The sequence below is a fragment of the Schistocerca cancellata genome, chromosome 3 (assembly GCF_023864275.1).
Source record: "Schistocerca cancellata isolate TAMUIC-IGC-003103 chromosome 3, iqSchCanc2.1, whole genome shotgun sequence".
NCBI lineage: Eukaryota > Metazoa > Arthropoda > Insecta > Orthoptera > Acrididae > Schistocerca > Schistocerca cancellata.
Window position 1 is genome coordinate 752650946 of NC_064628.1, and position 20712 is coordinate 752671657.

The following is a 20712-nucleotide window of genomic DNA, read 5'->3' on the forward strand; positions in this document are numbered from 1 at the left end:
CAGCTCGCCTTCAATTCTGCGACAATCACTGGACAAAGGTGTTGCTCACAGACGAATCCAGATATAGTCTGACGCAAGGTGATGATCGTGTTCGTCTATGGCGACTCGTGGTGAACGGTACCTCCCAAATGTTGTACAGGAAATCGACGGGTTTCCGAGGTCCTGTGATAGGTGGGGAAGCTTCGGTGTTGACAGACGTAGTCGTTGTAAATGGTCTCGTTACCACCAGGTAGTAAATCCAACAGATCCCGATGGACCGTGTGGTGGCTGCTGCATACCGTGGTGGCCCTGAATCCCTTCTGACGGCAGGGCCCATGTGGTGGGCGTCAGCCGGCATATTTTGCGAAACCTGGACATTGAAGTAATGGAATAGCCGGCGGTACGTTACGATCTAAGCCCCGTCGTGAATACGTGGAACGTGCTTGACAAACGTGTTCGTTGACGTCCTTTTCCACCACAGTCCCTGCAAGAACACTCATAGACTCTCACTGAAAAATGGGAACTGATACCACAAGGTGACCTTGGTAGACCTATATGGAGCATGCCATGTAGATGTCACGCAGTGATAAACGCTCACGGAGGGCAGACACGTTACTGAAGATCTCAAAGTCCAATGAAAACACCCAGGATGACGTGGTGAATGATTGTTAGCACTTAGGTTTTGACACCTGTGGAAAATTTCATTTATTTTTATTCAAACTATAGAGGATGTAATTGAGCCGTGGCTGGCTCACATCAGCTCTTTTCTTTTAATTATCATTGGTTGTAGTCCTGTCATATCTTATTTCTTCTTCAGTTACCGCCATAACCTTGCTGTTTCCTCTCCATGAGTGGCAGCAGCAGCGTGTTTCGATACTACTACTGCTGTACTATGTTTGGGGAGGCGGATATATTTTCCGGGTGTGCGGTGTGTGGCAGTCGGTCTGTTGACGCACAGCAGCGAGAAGGTTCCCGTCGAGCATAGTCGGGTCGGAGCGGCGTGCACACGGGGTTGGAGTCGTGAGGCGCTTCTTGCGAGGGTCACGAAGTTCGTCGCCCACCGATCTTGGGCTCTAAAGTTGAGTGCTCACTTAACCTACTATCAAGCCTCATCTGGTATCACTTCTCTTCGTTTGATCCTGGTTGTTGCTTTCGGCTAGATTCCCGCGGGGAACAACGTATGTGCCGGCCGGAGTGGCCGAGCGGTTAAAGGCGCTACAGTCTGGAACCGCACGACCGATACGGTCGCAGGTTCGAATCCTGCCTCGGGCATGAATGTGTGTGATGTCCTTAGGTTAGTTAGGTTTAAGTAGTTCTAAGTTCTAGGGGACTTATGACCACAGCAGTTGAGTCCCATAGTGCTCAGAGCCATTTGGACCATTTTTTGAACAACGTATGTGCATTCAAGTCGGCTAGAATTGCAGCAGTTTTCTTTGATGGGGTTTAATTTAATTTAATTCACTTCTTCGTTATTGAAGTGCGTCAGTGGTATCTTCTGCCTTGTGGTCGTTAACGTTCCAGTTACCTGCCCTGGGCGCTGACGCAGTTTTTGGCAGTGTGCTTTCCTCGTCGTGTTGTTGCTGTCCAGCACGGCGCGTAGTTCGACAGCTGAGGTGTGTTTGTAACGTTGGATGTTTATTCTGACTTTGCAAGATTGGGCACCAGTATCCAGAACGTTGAACTATTGACGTCTTGTTGTCTTTTTGCTCGTCGGGTGGAGCAGAACTGATTTTGTTGGTTGGTTTGTCGGCTGGCTTTTGGTTGGGTTGCCTTCCGATTAAGAGGTTGTCGGCCTGGTTGCCTGTCTCACCTAAATGTGCGTTAGTGTTGCTTCCCAGGCCAGCCCTTGGAATCTTCTGAGCACCGCTCCTTGTGTTTTACACAGTGCTTTCCTTTTAATCTTAAGTACTCTGTGTGGCCTTCAGCTGAGTTTTAGCATATTAAAATTGTAAGCTTTTTTTCTCTTTACGCCTTAAGCCATGAAATTGTTTTCTCCATCGTGTGTGGCCTTCAGCCAGGTTTTAAAGTCTCTTAAACTGAAAATTCAAAATATTGCTCTTGCCTAAAGTCATAAAATTTTTTTTTTTATTTTTTTTTTTTTTTTGGGGGGGGGGGGGGTTATGAGGCATGAGGCCTTCAGCCGAGTTTGCATGAAATGTTTTAAGCTAAGGCCCTCAGTCTCTACAAATTGAAAGCTCTTCTTCCTAGGCCTTAAGCCGTAAAATTGCTGTGACATGGTGTGTGGCTTGTAGCCGAGTTTTAATCTCTCTTAAATTAAAATTTCAAAATTTCTGTCTTGCCCTTAAGTCAGAAGATTGGTATTCTTTAGTATGTGGCATTCAGGTGAGTTTACTCTCTCTTAAATTAAAAATTCAAAATTTGTCTTGCCCTTAAGTCATAAGATGGTTATTCTTTAGTATGTGGCTTTCAGCTGAGTTTTAATCTTTCTTAAACTAAAAATTTAGAATGTGATCTTGTCTTAAGTAATAACATTGTTATTCTTTAGTATGAGGCCTTCAGCCGAGTTTGCATGAAATGTTTAAACTAAGGCCCTCAGCCTGTTAAATTGAAAGACCTTCTTCCTAGACTTTAAGCTGTTAAATTGTTGGGTTGATATGCGGCCTTCAGCCGGGTTTCAGCGTATTCAGAATTAACATTGAAAATATTTGTTTTGGCCTTAAGCCTTAACACTGTTCTTGCTTAATGTGTGGCCTTCATCCTACTTTTATTGAAGTAAAAAAAATTTTTTTTTTGAGAGATGTGAAACTTCCAGAAGAACTCCTGTACCTCAGTTCCTTGCTTAGGCTTTGGGCCCTGGATTTTCGTGTGTGGCTTTCAACCGATTTCAATCAAATAAAAGGAGCTCTTTCATTAAAACCTTGAGAGTTTTTAATACTAGCTTATGTTATTATAGGTTTTAACTAATAAAATTTATATGTTGAGTGTAACTGACAGCAGCGTATTTTAGCCCCTTTACACAAATATAACCTCACCCGCTCTGTTTTGTTGTGTGCTTAATTTGTCACAGATAAAGTTATAATTTGGTAACATACCCAGACATCAATTAATGCTCAATGGAGTATGGCAGACACTGAAATTCATGTTCACCTAAATCATTTGAGCAGTGTATTTCTTAAATTTTGTGACATAATCACTTTCTGGAGTATTATGCAACTAAATTCTAACATTAAATGTTCAGGTGAGAAGAATAGAAACTTGACAACTTCGAACTCCCGTGTCTCTAAGGAATCTAGAAGGAGTGCACGTGAATGCAGAACGGAAGCAACAGCAACGTGGCGTAACGGTGGATCCAGCGGAGTAATTTACAGGGCATCATTAGGAGGGTGGGTGAAGAACAGGCCGGAGGGTGCGAGATAAAGGCGGAGCAGGGTAGATCGCCGAGGTGAGGCAGCGGAATTAGCCCTGGTGGCTGGCTGGACCACGGGGCCGGCGGAAAATAAGAAATATAAATAAAAAATAAGGACAAAAAGTTTACCGGGGATAAAAAGATTTCCGCCGTTCATAATCCAAAAAGATTGCCGTGACCACCCTCGGCCGGGCGGCGCTTTTGTGGTGTTTGTGGGGTGCGGCAGGATAAGGGGGCGGCGCGTTTTGTGGGAGAAGAAGAAAAGTGAAGAATTCTGGATTCTGCAGAGCCGCGCGCTGCGCAGCGCCGCGGCCGTGGCTGGCCGTATTTTCTTCTCAATGCGCTAATCATGTTTTATACGGGGGGCGGCGGGAGGGGCCGGCGTCGCCACCGCCGGGAGCTGCCTCCGCCTCCACCGCCGCCTCCGCCGAGGAGAGCCGCCTCCGCCTCCGGTGCAGCTCATTAAATTACACCGAGCTGGCGAGGTCGCGCCGGCATTGCTCTTCGTTAGGGGCGCTAATTGCAACACATCGCCACACGGACGCTGGGGGCAGCGGCGGCCGAGCGTCGGGGGCGGCGGGGTTGACGGAGAGCGCTGCGGCGGGCGACTCTGCCACCAGGACAGCCGCTAGCTACGACTCGCGGGGAGGCGGTGACCTACACTGCCACTCTCACACTATGACAGAGGAACGCCTGCAGAATCTTATCTTACACTACAGGCCATTAAAACTGCTACAACACGAAAATGACGTGCTACAGACGCGAAATTTAACCGTCAGGAAGGAGACGCTGTGATATGCAAATGATTAGCTTTTCAGAGCATACACACCTACAACGTGCTGACATCAGGAAAGTTTCCAACCGATTTCTCATACACAAACAGCAGTTGACCGGCGTTGCCTGGTGAAACGTTGTTGTGATGACTCGTGTATGGAGGAGAAATGCGTACCATCACGTTTCCGACTTTGATAAAGGTCGGATTGTAGCCTATCGCGATTGTGGTTTATCGTATTGCTGATCGCGTTGGTCGACATCCAATAACAGCAGAATATGGAATGGGTGGGTTCAGGAGGGTAATACGGAACGCCGTGCTGGATCCCAACGGCCTCGTATCACTAGCAGTAGAGATGACAGGCATCTTATCCCCATGGATGAAACAGATCGTGTAACCACGTCTCGATCCCTGAGTCAACAGATGGGGACGTTTGCGAGACAACTACCAACTGCACGAACAGCTCGACGACGTTTGCAGCAGCATGGACTATCAGCTCGGAGACCACGGCTGCGGTTACCCTTGACGCTGCATCACATACAGGAGCGCCTGCGATGATGTACTCAACGACGAACCTGGGTGCACGGTTGGCAAAACGTCATTTTTTCGGATGAATCCAGGTTCTGTTTACAGCATCACGATGGTCGCATCCGTGTTTGGCGACATCGCGGTGAACGCCCATTGGAAGCGTGTATTCGTCATGGCCATACTGGCGTATCACCCGGCGTGATGGTATGGGGTGCCATTGGTTACACGTCTCGGTCACCTCTTGTTCGCATTGACGGCACTTTGAACAGTGGACGTTACATTTCAGATGTGTTACGACCCGTGGCTATACCCTTCATTCGATTCCTGCGAAACCCTACATTTCAGCTGGATAATGCACGACCGCATGTTGCAGGTCATGCACGGGCCTTTCTGGATACAGAAAATGTTCGACTGCTGCCCTGGCCAGCACATTCTCTAGATCTCTCACCAATTGAAAACGTCTGGTCAATGGTGGCCCAGCAACTGGCTCGTCAAAATACGGTAGTCACTACTCTTGATGAACTGTGGTATCGTGTTGAAGCTGCATGGGCAGTTGTACCTGTACCTGCCATCCAAGCTCTGTTTGACTCAATGCCCAGGCGTATCAAGGCCGTTATTACGGCCTGAGGTGGTTGTTCTGGGTTCTGATTTCTCTGGATCTATGCACCCAAATTGCGTGAAAATGTAATCACATGTCAGTTCTCGTATAATATATTTGTCCAATGGATACCCGTTTATCATCTTCATTTCTTCTTGGTGTAGCAATTGTTATGTCCAGTAGTGTAGTAGGCATATTGCGAAAACATTGTCTTCATCCCGGGCAAGTGCATTAGTAAAAGTATAAAAGCTTGCCAAATGTTTGGAACATATTTCTCGTCTTTGAGATAAAGATGGTTTTCGTAAACATTATTTCACATAAGTGCGTAAGGACTGCTGGTCAGGTGAATACAGAGTTATAAATACAAAATCGAAAGGGGTAATACAACAGTAGGTTTAATAGAGAATCAAGAAATAGGAACGCAGCTAAGCTACTATGAACAGGATAGTGAACGCATTGTTATAGACTAGATAGACACGAAGCCGACACCCATAACAGCAGTACAAGTTTATATGCTAACTAACTCCGCAGAGGATGAAGAGATTTAAGAAAAGTGTAAGGAGTTAAAAAAATTATTCAGATAGTTAAGGGAGACGAAGATGTATGGGGTACTGGAAATCGATAGTGAGAAAAGGAAGAGGAAGAAAAATAGTAGGTGAATATGGCTTAGTGGAAAGGGCAGAAAGAGGAAGTTGCCTGGTAGAATTTGGCACTGTAATATCTCTTTGTATTCTACTAAATATCCCTGCACAATTATATGAGAGAATTACGTTTCCTACTTGACCATCTATATACTCGCAGAATCGATGCGCAAAGTAGTACAGTACTATTACTATTCCATGAGCGCATAATTTCTCTTTGTAATATTCTGTCTGGTGTGTTGAGGGGACTTCTAGGATCTTCTCCGTGCCGAATAACCGCATTGAATAATTGTAATTTGCCTATTGAGATTACTGGAAGAAAGAGATTGAAAATGTATGCCACTCAAGAAAATAATATACTGAGCATTTGCTTCAAAGGTGTGTAAGGAATTTCATTATATATGTATTCTCTAATTGGAAATTTACACGGAGGTGTTGTTTCGTTGGTAATCAGAAGGAAACTTCCGATGAATTGGAAACGAACCTACAATTATTAGATCCAAGAGCTCCATTATTTCATCGGATAATTAAACTCTATCAAAGCAAACTTTCCGCTTGATCTGAGGTTTCCCGACTGACTGCGCAACGCAAGAAAACCAAGACATTTTATTTGCACAGGATTGCAGATCGCTTCGAATCATCGAGACTGCGGACAAGGAGAGTCATCGTCCGATTCTGATTAAACAAGTAAAGCTTAATTATAGCTTCCTTGAGCGACTGTGATGACTGTGATATGGCTGCTTACGAATGATATCATTAATAAAATACTGATAACTAACTTTCTTCCTCACCAGCAACCAGTATGAACACAATATTAATTAAAATTATAGCACAGAGCATAATATAATTATAGCTAACACCTGATTTAAGAATCATGAAAGAAAGTTCTATAACGTTGATTACATAATGGTAAGATAGAGATTTCGGAACCAGATTTTAAATTGTAAGACATTTCCAGTAGCAGATGTGAACTCTTACAACAATTTATTGCTTATGAACTGTAGATTAAAACTGAAGAAACTGCAAAAAGATAGGAATTTAAGGAGATGGGATCTGTATAAACAAATTATCAGAGGTTGCAGAGAGTTTCACAGTGAGCATTAGGGAACGACTGCCAAAACATGGTAAAGGAATACTGTAGAAGAAGAATGAGTAGCTCTGAGAGATGAAATAGTGCAGGCGAAAGGCAGCACAAACGTCTGGAAAATGAGATCGACAGAACGTGCAAAATGGCTGGAGGACAAATGTAAGATAGATTAAAGAGGACCTTGGAGAAAAGGGAACCACCTGTATGAGAGCTCAGGAGTTCCGATGGAAAACCAATCCTAAGCAAAGAAGGGAAAGGTGGAAGGAGTATATAGATGATGTGTACAAGAGAGATGTACTTGAGGGCAATATTTTGGAAATGAAAAAGGAGATGGGAGTGTGATACTGCATGAAGAATTTGACAGAGCACTGAAAGACCTAGGTCAAACAAGGCCCCAGTCGTAGCTAACTTGCTGTTAGAGTTACTGAGAGCTTTGGGAGCGCCAGCTATGACAAAACTCCTACATCTGGTGAGCAAGATGTATGAGACAGAGCGAAATACCCTCAGACTTTAAGGAGATAGCAGTTTAATAAGTCACGGTTACAAAATACTGACACGAATTCTTTACAGAAGAATGACAAAACTGGTAGAAGTCGATCTAGGGGAAGATTAGTTAGGATTCTGGAGAAATGTAGGAACACGCTAGTTAATATTGATCCTACGACTTCTCATAGAAGATGGGTTAAGGAAAGGCAAACCTACATTTATAGTATTTGTAGACTTAAAGAAAGCTGTAGACAATGTTGACTGGAATACTCTCTTTCAAATTGTAAAGGTCGCAGGGTAAGTTGCAGGGAGCCAAAGGCTATTTACAAACCAGATGGCAGTTATAAGGGTCGAGGCGCGTGAAACGGAAGCAGTGTTTGAGAAGGGAGTGAGATACAGTTGTAGCCTATTCCCGATGTGATTTAATCTGAGTATTGAGCAAGCAGTACTCAAAATTTGGAGTAGAAATTAAAGTTCAGAGGGAAGGAACAAAAACTTTAAGCTTTGCCGATGGCACTGTAATTTAGTCAGTGATAGCGAAGGGTTTGGAAAACAAATGAACGGGATGGACAGTGTCTTCAAAGGAAAATGTAGGATGAATAACAACAAAAGCAAAACATGGATAATGGAGCGTAGTCAAATTAAATCAGGTGATGCAGAACGAATTAGATTTGGAAAGAAGACAAAGTAGTAAACGAGTTTTACTATTTGGGCAGCAAAATCGCTGATGATGGTCGAAGTATAGAGGGTATAAAATGTAGTCTGGATATTGCATGAAAAACGTTCCTGAAGAAGAGAAATTTGTTAACATCGAGTATAGATTTAAGAGTCAGGAAGTCTTTTCTGAAAATATTTGTACGGAGTCGAGCCTTGTATGGAAGTGGATGTGGATTGGTTGGTTGGTTGGTTTGGAGGAGGGGACCAAACAACGAGATCGTCAGTCCCATCGGACTAGGGACCGATGGGAGAGAAAGTCGGCCGTGCTCTTTCAAAGGATCCATCCCGGCATAGGGAAAACACGGAAAACCTAAATAAGAATGGCCGGACGCGAATTTGAACCGTCGCCCTCACGAATGCCACGTGTGGAAGTGAAACACGGACTATAAACAGACAAGAAGAGAATAGAAGCTTTCGAAATGTGGTGCTCCAGAAGAATGCTGAAGGTTAGATGCGTAGATCAAGTAACTAATGAGGAGGTATGGAACAGAACAGGGGAGAAAGAAAATTTGTGGCTCAACCGGACTAGAAGGATGGATCGGTTGGTAGGACACATTCTAAGACATCAAGGATCACGAATTTAGTACTGGAGTGAAGCGTGGGTGATAAAAATCGTAGGGGGAGACCAAGGGGTAAATATAGTAAGCAGTTTCAGCAAGATGTGGATTGCAGTAGTTACTCGGAGATGAAGAGGCTTGCACAGGATAGAGTAGCATGGAGAGCTGCATCAAACTGATCTTGGACTGAAGACAACAACGACAACAGCAACAAACGTTAAGTTCGTAGCGTTTTTGTTTTGCATGTCGGTATTCCGGTAACTAAGGTCTTGTTTAGTGATTGTGTTTTTGATTTGTAGGTCACTGTCACTATTTGAGTTTATGTATTGTCGTTTTATCATTTGGAGATAGTGAGTGGAGGTGTGGACGCAACGAAATGGAGTGCGAAGTCGTGAAATCGGATCACTTAAGACATATTCCTGTATTTGAGGTCAAAAGACGGGCGACAGCTGCGCAGGCAGCCATAAACATTTGCGCCTTGTACGGGATAAAGCCATTGTTACAGAACAACAAGAAAACGTTTATCTCGTTTTAATAAGGATCGTTTTCACACTAGTGACTCTCCACGTTCAGGAAGACTTTCAGGTTTTGATGAAGATCGTTTAAAAGCGTTAAGTCGCAATGAGCCATGTCAGTGTACTCCAGAACTGGCAGAAACTGTGAATTGCGATCATTCCACCATCGTGTGACATTTTCATGATTTACATCTAGTAGGTAAGGTTCAAAAATAAGGTGTGTGGGTACAGCATGTTCTAAGCCCAAATAAAAAAAATCTGCGAGTGACCACATGTGCATTGAGCTTGCTCGCGCTCGTGAACAACACCGACCATTCCTAATCGTTACTGGTGACTAGAAATGGCGTCTTTATGCTAACGTAAGGGAAAGAAAGGAATGGTTGAGCCCAAACAAAGCAGCAACTCCCCATACAAAGACATGCGTGCACCCACAAAAGTTAATGTTATGGATCTGGTGGAACAGCGATGATATGGTTTACTACACATTGTTTCCCAGAGGTGTAACCATCAGTGCTGGCATTTACTGTCAACAGCTGAGATGTCTTACAGACACCATCCAAGAACAACGACAAGGAAGACAGCGTGAAGTGATACAATACCACATTAAAGCCCGCCCCTATTCTGCTAAACCGTCAAATGACACTATACAGGAGTATGGTTGGGAAGTCATTATGCGGCCATCTTATTCACCTATTATTATAAAACGCTATTAACTTGTGCACTGAACCAATAGAGAAATGAAATTGGAATTTTAAACAGTATCTACGAAGACTGTGTTTCGGCAGCGCTCTTAGGGTAGGTAAAATGACGAAGCGTGGGTAGGAGAGATGCCTCATGATTGTGTTTTGGAACTGGTTCGCTTAATTATAAAGAAAAGTATAACCTACTGGTTTACAACAGCCTTAAGAGGATTTTATTACAATTTCCAGCCAGTGGAAACTATGAAGCAGTCAGAGTAAAACTTAAGCATTCTAAACGGATGGGGTAACTGATACAAAGGTAAAAACTAAATGAAATAGAATAGATAGGTAACTGAACAAACAAATAAATTACAATTAGGACGTATAATTGTAATTTTTGGTGCTTTACTCTGTCGTTTCTTCCAGAAAGGGCCCACATGTTACTGAGAATTGAACAGTCTTCATGCAGCCACCGTTTACGTGCTACACATTGTAAGCAGTCATCTTTAGATCAGGTTCCAGAATAAAATTCCAGACATTGTACACATTAACCTTCATTAAATTCCTCCGACTCATTACAACGTTAGCCGCATATCTCAAATCACCTTCACTAGAAGGCACGTGATTCGTCATCCGGTTATAAGTATTCGGCGCGGTGTATGTAACCTGCAAGCAAGTCACAGGTGATTTAAACAAACTATACCGCTCTATGTACATGAAATTGCCGCACAATAAATGAATACCCGTTTTAGATTTGTGTCTTCTCTCCTACTGTTTTCATGCATAATCTATCCTGCAGAGATAGTGCAGAAGACGCACCTCGCCTTTCTGGTGTAAAAATGCCTGACTAGCGTTAAACATTAAACTATCTATCGCTTCTACCATTTGGTTTTTCGTTAAGTTCTTTGCATGTCCATTATGTAAAAATATCGTACTATGTTCGTGAAATTTCAGACACTTATATCGGCCAAACGGTGAGAAAATTCTCTCCTTAAACTTACAAACGTGTTCACAATTTCTACAGAGTCTACAGCACGCGTGTCATCTACAACAACTACTCGCTACTAACAGAATGATGCTACCACATACAGGCTGCGGCGGCGCGGTTCTCTCCGTCCTTTTATGACGTACCTGCACCTACCTGTGAACATTGTCTCAGCATATCATCAGCAGGGAAGCCGTGTGAAACCTACTGTACTTCGATGTGAACCAGGCTGCAATTAAAGTCACTAATCTACGTTTCGGGAGAAAGTTTTCACACGAAATGAAAGGTTGGGAATTTTGTCTTCAATTAATACATTCTCAAACTTAGGTGAGCAAGTATCACTGCCAAGCCCGTGCTAGTTTTAACACAGTCACTCACAACCCCTTTCACTCACGTTAGCAAGTTTATGGTGTTGCATTTCCCGAAAACGTAATAGCTACAAAAATACTGATTGTTTTTGATTGATAATGCTCGCCAAATATTAAGTCTGTCGGTACCAAATGCAGTCACAGTTTTTAGCCACCGACCTGCTCAATACGCCACGCGGAATATATGTCTTTTCTCATCACAAAATTCACTTAAAAATTCCGAAATTTCTACATGCCCATCGGAATAATTATGCCGTCACTTTACCACACTTTTGATGTATGAAACACTGCTAGATCCGGCAACTTATCGTTTCCATTGGAACTACTACTACACACGTCCGAACTGTTTCATGGCTAGGCTCCGACTCCTCTCTAGAATATTCTGAGTCTTCTCTACCAGCAGAGAAAGGTGCGCGAAGAATATTGCTTTGCCACTGGTCAGTTTATTCAACAGTCAATAGGAAAACAACACTCTCCCGCGTCAGTCCGCGCTTTTCATCAATAACCAATCGCAAAATATTATACCTAACGACTGCACTTTTTACTGACGTAATTATCTAATATGCTGAAGTTTTGTTTATGAATAAAGTTATTTACTATTGTTATTTATACCTGAATTAACTTTCCCTTTACCATCAACTTGCTTTACAAATCTATTCTACAGGAATCCCCTTTGTCCATATCCATACTTCTTCAAAATGTTCCCACACTAAATCCTACTACATAACTCGTTAAACAATTATCTTCATATTAACCGTAAACCACACTCACGCATCATTCGTACTGCTAAAACACATTTATAACATTTTACATACACAAAAAGACATAATAACACTTTATGAAAATACTAGAATAGTTTATGAAAAACATTCTATTACTTTAGTGCACTCTAGTGGGCACAATCGAAACTAAAATCGCAGTCCCCCTATCCAATATTGTCCTCTATCGGCTGATACACAAACTACGTGCGCGTCCAGTCTTGCGTCACCATCTGTCACTATCCAGCTCTGAGACACATCTCCCACTTAACCGCCTCCAAGGCAGGATCATTATACGGCGCTACGCCTCACAGCCAGAATAAAAACGAAGAGTACGTTTTATCTCCTATCCGAGTCAACTGTACTAGGTTTACCATATCCCACCTGTTTTACCGATGCTCCCAAATCGGCAAAGATTGTAAATCGACCCAGGAACAGCAAAATCGGAGATGAGTTGCCCATTGTCTTTACGAGGGGTAATTATAAACTTTTAACTATCACACCGAGAAAATAATTGTTCTGTAATCCACCTTTGTTATTGTTCGGAGAAACTGACGTACCCGGGCCACATTACTGTAGCACGCCGCTAGGGGTGCAAAAGCCAGACAGTGCAGTCCATAGATATAGTGGAGTATCGTGTTCTGTGTATCTGAAGAGCGCCAACGCTGTTACAATCCGTTCTAAGCTGCTGGATGCGTACGGAAACAATGTAGGGCGTGGTGTAACTACTTCCTTCTTTCCGAATCCCGTTGGAACCGAATCACCTCAATAATCGCAGACATTATTTTAATTTTAAAATACTTTTTGCTGTTGATTGTTCCACAGCTTGTATAGCACCATAAGCTGATGTTTAAATTATTTATTAAAGTGTGACCGGTTTCGGGCAAAGAACATTACCCATCACCTGTTGTGATAGAGATACAGAATAGAGAAAAAATTTACTTGGTGACATGTTCCAAAATTCTATCAGAACTACAAGCAACACTTAATTTGGGTTAACATCGAGAGTACATATGTACACCATAAAATATATTGAAAATATATCTTCCTACAAAGGTAATACTAGTCACGAGGGCCAATTGAACTAAGTCTACTGCATTTTGGAAAATTATGCCCTATCGTGTGACTTGTGGGCGGAGTACTTTGATTGAAATGTATTTGGCTCTCTGTATCTATCATAAGTAAATCATCACCCATTAAAACAACGATTAAGGAATTCACCTCACTACGAAATTAGACAAAGTTCTCAATGAATCAGTTTATTACATATGCATACAGTTAAATTCACAATAAACAAATGTAACAAACATTGAAATGAGTAGTTTTGGTTAGAATATCTGGTTTGTGATTCAACTGGAATCTCGAATCTTTAACTCCAAAGAAGTTCTCAGAATGAAGATCGAAATTACTGAATATCATTCCAAATGATTCGCCTTTTCCTACAGTTCCCTGCTGGATCTCACCACACTCATAATCTGCAAGTGGTGGCTGATGTGCTCTAAAATCAGTTATTCGTTCTGAACCAACAACTCCACTCTCTCTGCGTCTAACTTCAAATCAGGCAAAGATCCTCTCGTCCCAGAGAATCTAGATACGCAATTTAGAATTGAAGTCTGCCGATCAAGATGCGTACCTGTCAAGTAACTTTCTGTAGAGAGCTTAAGGAGAACTCTGTGCTCTCTGTTTCTCGATGTCACATAATTTTCCACTGGTTGAATAACAGTTCTTGCGAGTGGCCGAGCGGTTCTAGGGGCTGCAGTCTGGAATCGTGCGACCGCTATGGTCGCAGGTTCGAATACTGCCTCGGGAATGTATGTGTGTGACGTCCTTAGGTTAGTTAGGTTTAAGTAGTTCTAAGTTCTAGGGGACTGATGACCTCAGAAGTTAAGTCCCGCCGGCCGGTGTGGCCGTGCGGTTAAAGGCGCTTCAGTCTGGAACCGCGTGACCGCTCCGGTCGCAGGTTCGAATCCTGCCTCGGGCATGGATGTGTGTGATGTCCTTAGGTTAGTTAGGTTTAAGTAGTTCTAAGTTCTAGGGGACTGATGACCACAGATGTTAAGTCCCATAGTGCTCAGAGCCATTTGAACCATTTTTGCGAGTGGCGGCTAGCAAGAAGTTATCTTAGAAGATGCTGGACCCCCTCCCTTAGTTATTAATCTTGGTGCTACAAAACGTGTCTGACTTACCACCACTCTCTGCCTACTTTTGTGTGCCGGCAAGTATGGAAGGACCTCTGTAAGCACAGTTCAACTTCTTACTTCCAATACCAAACCGTTTTCGTGAATCAATGGTAAACTTCCTTTATGAGCTCTCAAACTAATTGGTTTCGCGGCATCTGGGCGAGGTGTCCTCATCCACGATCTTCAAAGGGGACCTAAACATTGTGTTCCCATCTCACTTTCTAAAATGTTGCTTTAACAGCCCATGTTTTACGGTGAATATTCACGTCCACAATTTCGTTGCAGTGTGGCAGTCATCCGTAACTCTGCCACTGATCGATCCGCCTCTAATGCTGGCCACACAGCTTGTTTCAAACAGTCTCTGTTGTCCCAATACATCATAGAAATGTAATCTGCGATGTATGATATTCTATGTTCAGTGCCAGGAAGTCCTCTTTTCAAAACACAGCCCAGCCCGACTCTAAACTTGCCTAACATTTAGCTTCACAGAGGACGAGCTGCTATTCTGCGAATAGGGATGGGTGACTGATTCCCTGGATTTTTATGACTCTACTGCACGTTCCTACCTGCTTACCTGCTTTCATAGTGACTTCTCATTTAGCTACGTGTGCAAATTAATATGGGACACTGTACTCTAACTAGTTATGTATTGGTAATCACTAGTAGTTATTCGTATTTCATTATCTGGTTGAATTAATTTATTCCGATTAGATTGAACACTTTCTTATGGGTCTTACTTAAGTTACAAGATAATTTGGAAATATACGGTCACACAACAATTTACTGGTTAGCAATGTTTTGTACTAATGGTGTTCATGGTTCTTTGCTGTTTTAATTGGCACTCCATGCGTTCAACTCTAAACGTGATTTACAGGCTCATATTTTTGACATTATGTAATTTTTGACATACTGTACTCACTCCGTCGTCAGGCCACGAGTGGCTTACCGGGACCATCCGACCGCCGTGTCATCCTCAGAGGAGGATGAGGATAGGAGGGGCGTAGGGTCATCACACCGTTCTCCCGGCCATTATGAGGGTATTCTTGACCGAAGCCGCTACTATTCGGTCGAGTAGCTCCTCAATTGGCATCACGAGGCTGAGTGCACCCCGAAAAATGGCTGGGGCTGTTTTGAGGGAAGAGACCAAACTGCGAGGTTTGGGAAGGATGGGGAAGTAAGTCGGCCGTGCCCTTTCAAAGGAACCATCCCGGCATTTGCCTGGAGCGATGTAGGGAAATCACGGAAAACCTAAATCAGGATGGCCGGACGCGGGATTGAACCGTCGTCCTCCCGAATGCGAGTCCAGTGTGCTAACCACTGCGCCACCTCGCTCGGTCCCGAAAAATGGCAACAGCGCATGGCGTCTGGACGGTCACCCATCCAAGTGCCGGCCACGCCCAACAGCGCTTAACTTCAGTGATCTCACGGAAACCGGTGTATATCCACTGCGGCAAGGCTGTTGCTTTTTTGGCATACACTTTATTGAAATGTTTATATACTTCAACATCATGAAGTTGTAAGTAGGCTGTTTATGTTTTTTTATTGGCAACGTTACGTAGCGCTCTATATGAAAATCACTGGCTTTGCTGTGTGCAGTCTGTGGCTAGTTTGCATTGTTGTCTGCCATTGTAGTGTTGGGCAGCGGCAGCTGGATGTGAACAGCGCGTAGCGTTGCGCAGTTAGAGGTGAACCGCCAGCAGTGGTGGATGTGAGGAGAGAGATGGCGGAGTTTTGAAATTACATATATTATGACTTGTGATGATATTAAGGCAAATACATTGTGTGTTCTCTATTAGAATCTTTCATTTGCTAACTATGCCTATCAGTAGTTAGTGCCTTCTGTAGTTTGAATCTTTTATTTAGCTGGCAGTAGTGGCGCTCGCTGTATTGCAGTAGTTCGAGTAAGAAAGATTTTTGGTGAGGTAAGTGATTTGTGAAACGTATAGGTTAATGTTAGTCAGGGCCATTCCTTTGTAGGGATTTCTGAAAGTCAGATTGCGTTGCGCTAAAAATATTGTGTCAGTTTAAGCACAGTCTCGTATACAATTCTTCTAAGGGGACGTTACAAAGTGTATACAAGTTATGGTATACTAAATCATCGTGTTGTACTTATATTTACTGTTTACAAAAGGTATACTAAATATTTACTTTATAAGAAATGGAATGTGTTGTATTTTTATCAGAAATAAATAAACAGACTTAACTGACAACAATTTATAAAGCTTCACTGCTTTACGTACTTGTGTAGCTGCAAAGCCAGTTTACCATTTGTTCTGTTCCGACAAATCAATATCTCCAACATTTGGTAGACTCGATGTTGTTCGTAAACGAGACAGTGATCAAATCAGAAGGATGTAATACGAAATACTAAGGAATATTCCAGTAACTTCAGTACAAATAATTTGTAACAGTAGAAATATTTCCTGAAAATTTGTAACAAATTGTAATCTCATAAATCGACTAAAGTAAATTCCTGAATACAGTGTTCAATGAAACTCTAGCATGTGTTGAGAATGAATGCCACTTCTGAATATACACTGATCACCACAACATTATAACTACCGACCTACTATCGGTATAAAGGCATCGTGGCGATAGCAGCGCCACCTGGCGAGGAATGACCGCTAAATAGTCAGACACACGCACGGGACAAATAGTATCAGTGAGTGAGCTGTCGGTGTGTCCAGTGGGGAAGTCTTGTCATCCATCTGAGTTTGACTGAGGGCAGACTGTGATGGCTGTGACTCGCAGCACGAGCATTTTGGGAATTGCGCGACTTTTCGGGTGTTCTAAGAGTGCTGTGGTGAGTGTCTTCAACAGCTGGTGAAACCATGGTGAAACTACGTCCAGACGTCGTGTTGTTGGGCGGCCACTCCTCATTACAGATGTCGGATGTTGCAGGCTGAACAGACTGGTAAAACAGGACAGGCGGTACTGTGGTGGAACTAACGTCAGACTTTAATGCTGGGCAGAGTACACGCGTGTCAAACACAAAGTGCTCCAAACACTTCTAACAATGGGCTTCCAGATCTGATGAACCATGCATACGCCAATGTTAACATCACGACTTCGGCAACAACGACTAAAATGGGCCATCGACACTTGACGTTGGCTCAGTGGCAGGGCTTTGCGTGCTCTGATGAATCCAGAGACTTCATAATGCCGATGGGTGGGAGCAAATCCGTCGTCTTACAGGGGAACTGCTCGTTGACACCTGAACTGCGGGACAGAGACGAGCTGGCGGCGGCTCCCTTATGCTCTAAGGAACATTGTTGTGGTCAGCTATGGGTCCAGCGGAGCTCAGGAGAAGCACCATGACGGCCAATCAGTAGCGTACACTGCTACGAGACACCTACATCCCTTCATGACGATCCTGTTTACCGACAGCAGTGGCATTTTTCAATAAGGTAATGCACCATGTCACACAGACAGAAGAGTGATGGAGTGGTTCGAGGAACACAGCGGCAAGTTCCAGTTGATGTGCTGGCCCGCAATTCTCCGGATGTGAACTCGATTGAACAAAATGGTTCAAATGGCTCTGAGCAGTATGGGACTTAACATCTGAGGTCATCAGTCGCCTAGAACTTAGAACTACTTAAACCTAACTAACCTAAGAACATCACACACATCCACGCCCAAGGCAGGATTCGAATCTGCGACCGTAGCGGTCTCGCAGTTCCAGACTGAAGCGCCTAGAAACGCTTGGCCACTGCAGCCGGCATCGACTGGATAGACATCTGGGCTATGATTGAATTTGGTGTCAGAGCTCATTGACCCCTTCCCCAGAATTTACGGGAATTACGTGACTTGTCTGTGCAGATGTGGCGCCAACTCCCTCCAGCGACCTACCAATGTCTCATTGGTTCCAAACGACAATGCATCACCGCTGTTATCCTTGCCAAAAGTGTACATTAGCTATTAGGTAGATGGTCATAATGCTTTGGCTGATCAGTGCATGTATGTATGTAACACTGCTTCCTGGACTCTAGGAGGCCCGCTGGCCCCGGATAGAATCCGCCCGTCGGACTAACGACAAGTGCTGGTGTGCTGGCTAGCCTGGATGTGCGTTTTAGGCGGTTTTCCTCATCCCACTAGGTTAATACCGGGCTGGTCCCCACGTTTTGCCTCATTTACACGACTCACAGACATTTACATATGCTTGCCCTATTTCATGGCTTGCACTAGATGCAGGCAGCTGGGGTACATCTTTTCAGTCCTGGGGGGTATGAGGTGGCGACAGGAAGGGCATCTGGTCATCCCTTAAAATTAACATGCCACGTCCGGTTAACTATAACAGCAGACCCCGCACCGTTGGGATTAATGCTTGAAAAGAGAGAGAGTGTACGTTTGTAACCTCTGTTCCAGATCCACTCGACGTCCTGTAGAGTAGCTCTAGGGCAATATCTTTCAAGAGCCACTCCAACACCAAACGGAGTCCATGTTACAACAGTTTTGAGGTCTCGCATAAGAGTCATAGGAGTGACCCATTTTGAATATCAGATCCAGTATCTGACATTTCGGGTTTTGGCCACGAATTCAAGTATCCATCTGTGGTATCACGTGTCGATATCACCCCATGGGCGTCATAGCAGCGGAATTGCATGTTTCCATCTGACACTGACAGTGATCGCGCAGGATTTGGCGGAGCCACTGATGCGCGGCCGCTGGGCCACGCCTTCAGCTGCTCTGGACTACGGGCGCCCTCTGCCGTAGCAATATACGACGGCCTGTGGCAGCCCACAGCCCATTCGCGCTCGGAGACGTGATGCTATGCAGATGCAGCCTAGTCGCGGCTCCATCGTTCGTGCTGTAGTGCAGGGAGATTCTTACCTGTTCACACTGAGAGATGTACTCTTAATTCTTGCTGCATTATTTGTAATGTATTAGTGCTTCGTGAAATACAAGTTAAGGAAATCGTCTGTTTATTGAGGTAATTTGTTGTCTAATCATTTCTGCTGCTGTATAGTTTTCCTATGACGACAGCTGCCTCACCATTCTGTAGCCCACCAAGCCGTGGCTGGCTCGCGTCGTGCCTTGTTTTTTTATCATTGGTTGCTGTCCAGTGGTGTCTTATTTCTTCTTCGGTTACCGCCATAGCGTTACTGTCTGCTCTCCATGAGTGGCAGCAGCAGCGTGTATCGATACTAGTACTGCTGTACTATCTTTGATATGGCGTATATATTTTCTGGGTGTGCGGTGTGTGGCAGTCGGTCGGTTGAGGCAGAGCAGCGAGGAAGTCTCTGTGGTGTGTGGTCAGGCCGGAACCGATGGCAGCGTGCACGCGCGGTTGGGGTTGTGAGGCACTTCTTGCGAGGGTTACGAAGTTCGTCGCCCCACTTAAGTTGAGTGCTCACTTAACCTACTATCAAGCCTCAACTGCTATTAAATCTCTTCGTTTGATACTAGTTGTCGCTTTCTGGGAGATTCCCGCGAGCAATAATATGTGTGCATTGAATTCGGCTAGAATTGCAGCCGTCTTCCTGTGTGGTGTTTAACTTAACTCATTCCTTCATTATTCTCTACCACGGCACAACCTCATACGGAACGCAGTGACTTGGCATCTTCTTCCTTTCAAGAACGACGAGAACAGGTGATCAGTTTTGTGTTGTTTATTGCTTAATGGAACTGCGCGAGCCGCCGATAAATCTGTTGGATCAATAAGGAATGATAAACGCAATCGTATTATGAGCAGCGGATTGGAGATTTAGAAGGCTGCTTTGGCAGCATTAATGTACACACGCATAGCGTTTATAAATTACGCCCGAACGGCACGCTATTAATTTCTGCCGGACGAGAAAGGGCGGCGAGCCATATTTCACGCTCGCGGCGCCGCTAGACAAACAGTGCCACGGAGCGCGCCGCTGCCCCTGCCGGGCTGTCCCGCGTGAAATGGAATCCATCACTCTCTCACTGGCCCCACCCGTACCTGACTTTAATTAGGCTCCGAGTCTAATTTAAGCGACGCAAACAAACATACGTCCGTCGCGGGAGCGCAGCTTAGATCAGATCTTCCCGGCTGCATGAATGGACTGGCCGTCATCGATTGCTCGCCGTAGGGGAACGCGAAGGAGTTGGGATTTAGGGCCCCTACCGTCCGTCCAGTGTAAGCTGTACTCCCTTCCACCTTACTTGTCGAATCCCTTTTCCCCACCTTCTTGGCCTGCTCTTTCTCGCTCTCTCTCTCTCTGGTGCTGTTCTAGGGGGGACATTCGCTGTCGCTCTTTCTCTTTCGGGCCAGTCAATGAAATCCAATTAACCCAATCAATATTACAGTATCGGGCAAGATAAAGTGGGCAATTTATTTGATACGGGCGTAATTGATTACGGGGCCGGCCGCCCGGCGCGCGCGCGCCGCCAGCTTAAAACAAACAGGCGGCGGCGTGACGCCGCCCGCAGAGCCCAATTATCAGCGATGGGGCCGGTCCGGAGATGGACCCTGGATACGCCCGCTCGGCAAATTAGGAGGGTCGCCTCGCTTCGGCGCTGCTGCGCCG